We start from the raw sequence: 9,942 nt of genomic DNA, 5'->3' as shown, positions 1-9,942 counted from the left end.
CTAATACCTATGTCATAATGCTAGTGAGAAGAATAAATAAGTTAGAGCATATAAAAGCACTCAGCACAGTGCCTGATAGCTGGTAAATTCCCAGTACACAATGGCATGTTTCATCCTAACTTTGCTACTAAATTAATTATTTTTTAAAAAGTCTTATTTATTTTTTACTTTTGGCTGCACGGGGTCTTCGTTGCTTTCTGCAGGCTCTCTCTGGTTGCGGTGAGCAGGGTTACTCTTGGTTGTAGTGCTTAGGCTTCTCATTGCAGTGGCTTCTCTTGCTGCAGAGCATGGGCTCTAACTGCACAGGCTTCATTAGTTGTGGCATGGGGGCTCTAGAGCACGGGCTCAGTATTTGCAGTGCACAGGCTTAGCTGCTTTGTGTTGTGTGGACCAGGGATTGAACCCGTGTCCCCTGCGTTGGCAGCTGGATTCTTGACCATGAGAGAAGTCCCTAAATTAATTCTTGATTGGCTAAGTCATTCACTTCTCTGAGTCTCCTTAAATTTTTTTTTTTTTTTGGTCCAATCAGAGTACAGGAGCAAATTATTTCTAAGATGTTTTCTATTTCCATCTTTCAATCTTTATTTCTTTTATATTTGTAATAGAAAATTTTGTTTTTGAAATTTGACCAGTTTTGAATTTAGCAGCTCAGTTATCAGAGAAGGCAGTGGCAACCCACTCCGGTACTCTCACCTGGAAAATCCCATGGACGGAGGAGCCTGGTACGCTGCAGTCCATGGGGTCACTAAGAGTCGGACACGACAGAGCAGCTTCACTTTCACTTCTCACTTTCATGCATTGGAGAAGGAAATGGCAACCCACTCCAGTGTTCTTGCCTGGAGAATCCCGGGGACGGGGGAGCCTGGTGGGCTGCGATCTATAGGGTCGCACAGAGTCGGACACAACTGAAGCGACTTAGCAGCAGCAGCTCAGTTATCCCTCCCATGTGCACAGAACAGTTTCCCAGAAAAATCACTGAGGCTGAACTACTCCCATTGTGTGCAGGTGGATCATTGCTGGCTACCAGGATGTGAGTTATGCAGTTTTAACCCTAAAACCATTGCTGCTGCACCTCCACTCCCAGTAACATGAGAACCTACATGTTTAGATGTCAGGGTCACAGGCCATAGGACAGTCCTAGGAGTCATCATTATTGCCACATTACAAAAGTGCAGCAGCCACTTGGAACATCCAAGAGATTTGTCTCAGTAGGCAAATAATCATTTTCACTCACAGGTGATAATTTGATTGCTTGAATATACCCATGCCACTGATTACTAACATGATGTTTCTTTTTGGCAGGGAGCTCAGCACTGCAATCAAGCCCAATGACTTGATCACAACAATCCTTAAATCCCATATTTAAGGGTCTGTTTCCCGGATTTCTCCTGGTACCAATTCCGCATAAGTCAGGAGAAAAAAATAATACCAGTTACCTGAACAGAGATAATTTAGTATAAATAATTGCTAACTAGATATAAAGATGCATAACTCAATGAAGCTGTGAGCCATGCCATGCAGGGCCACCCAAGATAGACAGGTCATAGTGAAGAGTTCTGACAAACTGTAGTCCACAGGAGGAGGAAATGGCAACTCACTTCAGTATTCTTGCTGCAAAAACCCCATGAAAAGTATGAAAAAGTAAAAAGATATGACACTAAAATATGAGTCCCCCAGGTCAGAAGGTGCCCAATATGCTACTGGGGAAGAGTGGAGGACAATTACTAATAGTTCCAGAAAGAATGAAGTGGCTAAGCCAGAGTGGAAACAATGCCCAGTTGTGGATGTGTCTGATGGTGAAAATAAGGTCTGATGCTGTGAAAAACAATATTACATAGGAACCTGGAATTTTAGGTCCATGAATCAAGGTAAATTGGAAGAGCTCAAACAGGAGATGACGAGAGTAAACATTGATGTCTTAGGAATCAGTTAACTAAAATGGACTGGAATGGGCGAATTTAGTTCAGATAACCATTATATCTACTACTGGGGCAAGAATCCCTTAGAAGAAATGGTGTAGCCCTCACAGTCAACAAAAGAGTCCAAAATGCAGTACTTGGGTGCAATCTCAAAAACGACAGAATGATCTCAGTTCATTTCCAAGGCAAACCATTCAACATCACAGTAATCCAAGTCTGTGCCTCAACCACTATTGGTGAAGAAGCTGAAGTTGACTGGTTCTGTCAAGACCAACAACATCTTCTAGAACTAACACACACACAAAGATGTCTTTTTCATTATAGGGGATTGGAATGCAAAAATAGGATGTCAAAAGGTACCTGGAATAGCAGACAAGTTTGGCTTTGGGTACAAAATGAAGCAGGGCAAAGACTAACAGAGTTGTGTCAAGAGATCACACTGGTCATAGCAAATATCCTTTCCAGCAACCCAAGAGACACCTCTACACTTAGACATCACCAGGTGGTCAATATCAAGATTTGATTGATTATGTTCTTCACAGCTGAAGATGGAGAAGCTCTATACAGTCAGCAAAAACAATACCTGGAGCTGATTGTGGTTCAGATCATGAGCTCCTTATTAGAAAATTCAGGCTTAAATTGAAAAAAGTGGGGAAAAGCCATTCAGGTATGACCTAAATCAAATTATTTATGATTATATAATGGAAACGATGAGTAGAATCAAGGGATTTATCTGGTAGACAGAGTGCCTGAAGAACTATGGACAGAAGTTCATAACATTGTACATGAAGCAGTGACCAAAACCATCCCCAAGAAAAAGAAATGCAAGTAGGCATGGTGGTTGTCTGAAGAGGCTTTACAAACAGCTGAGGAAAGAAGAGAAGTGAAAGACAGGGGAGCAAGGAAAAGAAATACCCAACTAAATGCAGAGTTCCAGAGAAGAGCAAGGAGAGATAAGAAGGACTTCTTAAATGAACAATGTATAGAAATAGAGGAAAACAGTAGAGTTGGAAAGACTAGCGATCTCTTCAAGAAAATTGGAGATATCAAAGGAACATTTCATGCAAGTTCAGTTCTGTCACTCAGTCATGTCCAACTCCTTGTGACCCCATGGACTGCAGCATGCCAGGCCTCCTTGTCCATCACCAACTCCCAGAGTTTACTAAAATTTATGTCCATTGAGTCAGTGATGCCATCCAACCATCTCATCCTCTGTCGTCCCCTCCTCCGGCCCTCAATCTTTCCCAGCATCAGTATCTTTTCAAATGAGGCAGTTCTTCGCATCAGGTGGCCAAAGTATTGGAGTTTCAGCTTCAGGATCAGTCATTCCAATAAATATTCAGGACTGATTTCCTTTAGGATGGACTGGTTGGATCTCCTTGCAGTCCAAGGGATTCTTCAAGGGTCTTCTCCAACACCACAGTTCAAAAGCATCAGTTCTTTGGTACTCAGCTTTCTTTATAGTCCAACTCTTACATCCATACATGACTACTGGAAAAACCATAGCTTTGACTAGACGGACCTTTGTTGACAAAGTAATGTCTCTGCTTTTTAATATGCTGTCTAGGTTGGTCATAACTTTTCTTCCAAGGATGTGCAAGGATGTGCACAATAAAGTACAGTAACGGCAAGGACTTAACAGAAGCAGAAGAGATTAAGAAGAGGTAGCAAGAATACACAGAAGAACTATACAAAAAAGTCTTAATGATCTGGATAACCATGATGATATGGTCACTCACCTAGAGCCAGACATCCTGGAATGTGAAGTCAAGTAGGCCTTAAGAAGCATTACTATGAACAAAGCTAGCAGAGATGACGGAATTCCAGCTGAGCTACTTTAAATCATAAAAGATGATGCTGTTAAAGTGCTGCACTCAATATGTCAGCAAACTTGGAAAACTCAGCAGTGGCCACAAGACTGGAAAAGGTCAGTTTTCATTTCAATCCCAAAGAAGGGCAATGCCAAAGAATGTTCAAACTACATTACTATTGCTCTTATTTCACATGCTAGCAAGGTTATGCTCAAACTCCATCAAGCTAGGCTTTATCAGTACATGAACCAAGAACTTCCAGATGTACATGCTGGGTTTAGAAAAGGCAAGAGGAACCAGAGATCAAATTGCCAACATTTGTTGGATCATGGGAAAGCAAGGGAATTCCAGAAAAACATGTACTTCTGCTTCATCTACTATGCTAAAGCCTTTGACTGTGTAGATCACAACAAACTGGAAACTTCTTAAAGAGATGGAAATATCGGACCACCTTAGCTTTCTTCCAAGTTAGTACCTTACATGGAACAACGAACTGTTTCAAAATTGGGAAAGGAGTATGACAAGACTGTGTTATCATCCTGTTTATTTAACTTAAATGCAGAGTACATCATGCAGAATGTTGGGCTGGATGAAGCACAAGCTGGAATCAAGATTGCTGGGAGAAATAACAACTTCAGATATCCAGATGATATACCACTCTAACGGCAGAAAGTGAAGAGAAACTAAAAAGCCTCTTGATGAAAGTGAGAGAGAAGAGTGAAAAAGTTGGCTTAAAACTCAGCATTCAAAAAGCTAAGATCATGGCATCCAGTCCTATCACTTCATGGCAAAATGAAGTGTAAAAATTGGAATCAGTGACAGATTTTATTTTCTTGGGCTCCCAAATCTCTGTGGATGGTGGCTACAGCCATGAAATTAAAAGATGCTCCTTGGAAGGGAAGCTATGACAAAACTAGACAGCATATTAAAAAGCAGAGACATCACTTTGCCAACAAAGGTTTGTATAGTCAAAGCTATGGTTTTTCTAGTCGTCATGAACAGGTGTGAAATTTGGAGCATAAAGAAAGTTGAGTGCTGAAGAACTGACACTTTTGAAATGTGGTGTTGGAGAAGATTCTTGAGAAACCCTTGGACTGTAAGGAGATCCAACCAGTCCATCCTAAAGGAAATCAACCCTGAATATTCATTGGAAGGACTGATGTTGAAGCTGAAGCTCCAATACTTTTGCCATCTAATGCAAAGAGCTGACTCACTGGGAAAGACCCTGATGCTGGGAAAGATTGAAGGCAAAAGGAAATGGAGGCGGGGGCAGCAGAGGATGAAATAGGTGGCATCACTGATATGAATTTGAGCAAACTCCAGGAAATAGTGGAGGTCAAAGGAGCCTGTTGTCTGTTCATGGGGTTGTAAATAGTCAGATACAACTTAGCAACTGAACAACAAACAACAGATAAAACGATGTTGACAATGATAATAAGAAAACTTGAATAAATCATTAGGTAACAACTGCAAGAAGTAGCTGCAATCTCTAGGGCTGAGAACATAAAGGAAAATAGTTAGAATTATTAAAACTTAGAGAAGAGGCTCTTACTGCTTGTCTCTTTTCAAGTAATTGGTGTGGTTTCTGTCTCCTGAATGCATTTTATGTGCTATATATTGCACTGTGACTAATACAGTGGTTGTACTGATTTGCAACTCTATGCAGAAACATATGGAAGTTGAGATTACACCATAGTCTTACTAGAACTTGACATTTTCCATCTTTTTCATTTTAACTATTCTGGTGGGCTTGAAGTACTATCACATTGGTAGTTGCATTGTGGTTTTTAATTTGCATTTCCTTCATGGGGATTGAAGTCAAGCACGTTTTCATTTGTTTACTGATTATTTTGATCTCCTCTTTGTGAATTATCTGTTCACATCTTTTGCCCATTTTTTTTGTGTGTGTGAGTTGTTGCCTTTTCTTATTGATTTGTGAAAGCTTTTTATATATTTTGCACATGAGTGCTTTGTTGAATATATCACCCCAGGTCTCTCTCAATATACCTAGGTAGTCTTACTAGTTCATATATGCTTCTTTTGATTAAATGCCCTTATGGCATTTAATGCCCCTGGGCCCCGAATTACTACGTTGTTTTATTGTAGTACCTCAACAAACATAGGAGCAGTATAGTGGAAATACTATAACTTTCTCTTTCGTGAGAGCTAGAAACTATTCATGCATTTATTCATTCATCCCACAAATCTTTTTGAATACATGTTTATTAAGCACGAATTATGTGCAAGGAACTATGCCAAGTATGTAAATTTTCTCCTTTCTGAAGCACTAGAATTCAACTTGGGAACTTTATACATATTGTCATTGTAATAAGAATCTTACATTAGATTTTAAAAATTCTTCAGGGGCCCAGAACATTTTTAGAAACCAAACAACTCATAACTACTGAGGCCAGTGAGTGTTAATTACCTGAAAAAGTCCTGTGCAAATATTAAAAATGCCTTCTAGATCCATGATTTTACTCATTTATTCATTTACTGAAATCAAGTACTTGTTAAGCACATATTATGGAAACATATTACATTGAAACTAATTTCTTAGATCTTCTTTTCTCTTGCATACTTATCCTGAGTAGTGTTATCCACCCCTACCAACTATCCATATGCTGAAGACCCCTACATCTATTTTCATATAGATGCCCTTCACGAGTCTTAGACTCAGAAAATGAAATTCTGATGAATATTATTGCTGGGATGTCTCAAGGCACCTGACATACAACATTTTCAAAACTGAACTTATCATCTTCCGCCAACAAATCTTTTCTTTCTGTGTTTCCTCTTTCAGTGGATGGCATCAGCATCTACCCAGTTGCCTAAGTGAGACACCTAGAAGCCTCCCTTGACATCTGATTCCTCTTCCTTTCTACCCACTAACATCCTACTAATTACCAATACCTCTTGATTCAACTTCTTATATAGAATCTCTCTCAAAATTAATCTCTTTTCTTCTGTGGCCATGCCTCTGGCATTTCTTGCCCAGATCTCCTAATTTCTTTCCCCGCCTTTAGTCTTTCTAGTCTCCAGTCTATTTTCTAATATCTCCCATTTCTATAATCCTTCAAGACTTCTCTGTGTTCTTTGGGTAAAATCAAAACTCCTTAATAGAATTTATAAAATCCTATGTAACCTGCTCCTATTTTCTCTCTGGTATTCCAACTCAAAACTCTCTCTCTCTCTCCTAATCTTTCAGGTCTCACCAAACGTTACTTCCCCTGAGATGTCTTCTCAGATCCTCAAAAATAGGTTCAATTCCCTCCTACAATACTCTTCTGATTCTTTTCTTTCTTATCATTAAACAGTAAGTTCTGTGAGACCAGAGCTTTTATTTTGTTAGCTGTGGCAACTCAACCAACAAATCATATTATTTACTGAAATAAATTTCTTGAGGGACTTACCTTGTCGTTCAGTGACTAAGACTCCAACTCCCAATGCCAGAAGCCCAGGTTCCATCCCTGGTCAGGGAAATATTAATAGATCCCACATGCCGCAACTAGGAGTTCCCATGCCACAGCTAAAGATCCCATAAGTTGCAACAGAGATTGAAGATCCTGAGAGCCACAACTAAGATCTGGCGCAGCCAAATAAATAGATATTAAAAAAATAATAATGAATTTCTTGAAACTCAGGAAGGGCACTACTGAAATTACAGTAGAAACTTTTATTATATCTATCTTATGTGCTGTGCTGTGTGCTAAGTCACCTCAGTTGTGTCTATCTTTTTGTGACCTTACGGGCTGTAGCCCACCATGGGATTCTCCAGGCAGGAATACTGAAGTAGATTGCCATTACCCATCCAGGGGATCTTCTCAACCCAGGGATCGAACCCACATTTCCTGCAGCACAGGCAGATTCTTTACCACTGAGCCACTGGCAAAGCCCCTATATCTTATACATTTTTTTTTTAAGAAGAAAGAAAATAGAATTTTATTCTAGTGAAACAGGATTATAATCTGAGAAACAGATTCTCAGAAACTCTGAGAACTGCTCCATTGATCAGGAGTCCACAATGCAGTTTTATACATTTTTGAGACAAAGAAATTATGTATCATTGATGAGTTAGCATTGTGTACATGGTTCAATCAACAAAGCTGTTTTTTTTCCCCTCAATTACGCATGTACAGACAAGGCTTTGGTCAATGCAATCCCTTGTACGAGATGAAAACAATATATTAATCATAGAATTAGAAATATATTAATCATAGAATTACAATGACACGATGATTATGTTGGAAAAAAAGGTCAACTTTTTCTCAAAGGTTGATTTCATCCTTCTGCTTTGTGGTGGTCTGGTTAATGTATCATGTGCGCACTGCACACTGGGAAAAGCTTGCCACAAAGGGGACATGCCATTTGTTTTCTTTTTGTCTTAATTTGATTGTCCTGCCATAGAATATTTAGTTTTCCTCTTCAGGTTTCACTGGCCATGTCAAGCCTCTGTGGTTTGAATCCCTGAGGACCCAAGGCAAGATGGGGACCTGTTTATGAAGCAGTACTGGCTTTGAGCTTGTTAATGCCTTGACTCTGAAAGGGCCAGTAGGCTACCATGATTTGGAACTGTAGTGGTATGGATCAGTCAGGCTGCTGCTGGGGCAGACATTTGGTCCAGAACCCCATGGGTAGCCAGGTAGAGCACGCTTGGCCTAGAGACTCCATGGGGCATCATCACGCATCACCAGCCAGTCAACTCAGAAGTCTGAGTCTGGAGGGATGAAGGGTAGGTCACTGTGTGGCTTGCTGGGCCAGGAGCTTGAAGGCAATTTGTGGAGGTTCTTCCCCATTGAAAGAAGCCTATTTGCACGAAATGGCATAAAGAGGCCTGAGTAGGATAACTATGTGTGGAACATGCTCTCTCCCAAAGATGAAGAGGGAAGCCAGATTGTGTGGAGTGGATGTTCACAATGAAAGGAAGTTCACAGTCAACTGACCATGCTGTGCCCAGAGACTTGGTGGAAGTGGCCAGTTGGGATGTCACACAGGGTACTGGCCTGCTGACTGTACTGGCAATGTGTGTCTTCCCAGTGGCATTCTCAGAGAGTCCCCATAAACAGAGTGTCATTTGTATGATGCAACAGGCAGCAGTGGGCTAGTTGAGTGAATTTATATCTTGTCAGTGTAGGTTATGTGCAATGCCGGGCTTGTTACACAATTGTGGGCAGCCGAGGAAAGCCCCACTAGGTGCTCTTGAAAGTGGAATCACTTACAGTTACCAGGCAGAGAAGGGGTGTGTGTGGGATGAACCAAAGATTGGAGACTGACATACACACACTACTGTATACGAAACAGACAGCTAATGAGAACCTACTGCACAGCACAGGGAACCCCACTCAATGCTCTTCCCTAAATGGGAAGGAAATCTAAAAGAGTGGATATATGTATACATATAACCAATTCACTTTGTTGCACAGCAGAAACCAACACAACATTGCAAAGCAACCACACTTCAACAAAATTAATTGAAAAAAAAAAAAATGGAAGCAAGTTGAAGTTGTGAGTCTTCAATGATTGGGATCAAGTAAAACATGTTGGCCGGATGTTGGACAGCAAAGTAGGGACCTTGAGCCTTTTAGAGGTTAGTATCATTTCTAGGTGGGCTTCCCTGGTAGCTCAGCAGGTAAAGAATCTGCAATACAGGAGACGCTGGTGCGATTCCTGGGTGGGGTAGATCCCCTAAAGAAGGGATAGGCTACCCGATCCAATATTCTTGAGCTTCCCTTGTGGCTCAGATGGTAAGAATGCACCTTCAGGGGCTTCCTTTGTAGCTCAGTTGGTAAAGAATCATCCTGCAATGCAGGAGGTCCAGGTTCAATTCCTGTGTCAGGAAGATCCCCTGGAGAAGGAAATGGCAACCCACTCCAGTATTCTTGCCTGGAAAATCCCAGGGACGTGGGAGCATGGTGGGCTGCCGTCTATGGGGTCGCACAGAGTCGGACACGACTGAAGCGACTTAGCAATAGCAATAGCAGTTCTTGCCTGGAGAAACCCATGGACAGAGGAATCTGGCAGGCTACAGTCAATGGGGTTGCAAGAATAGGATACGACTTAGCGACTAAGCAACACCACCACTACCACCATCATCATCTCTATAATATCCAGGATGGTAGCCTTCATGTCACGAGCTGAAAGACTACGTTTTGACAGCCAGAGATGGAAATGTTCATCTCCATCGTTAGTAGCAGGTTTCAGCACTGGCAGAG

The 9,942-nt window shown here is 41.1% G+C and overlaps 1 long non-coding RNA gene across 1 annotated transcript; it reads left to right on the top strand.

Moving 5' to 3' along the window:
- Window positions 1–2,954: 2,954 nt before the first annotated feature.
- LOC120865314 lies at window positions 2,955–3,611 on the top strand. Its single transcript, XR_005721369.1, has 2 exons — window positions 2,955–2,986; window positions 3,521–3,611. It is a non-coding gene; the product is annotated as an uncharacterized LOC120865314 (long non-coding RNA).
- The last annotated feature ends 6,331 nt before the right edge of the window (window positions 3,612–9,942 follow it).

Source organism: Oryx dammah, unplaced genomic scaffold (assembly GCF_014754425.2).
Source record: "Oryx dammah isolate SB20612 unplaced genomic scaffold, SCBI_Odam_1.1 HiC_scaffold_6, whole genome shotgun sequence".
In the NCBI taxonomy this organism is placed as follows: Eukaryota; Metazoa; Chordata; class Mammalia; order Artiodactyla; family Bovidae; genus Oryx; species Oryx dammah.
Note: the sequence above shows the minus strand (reverse complement) of the source record. Positions and strands in the feature narration are given on the sequence as shown.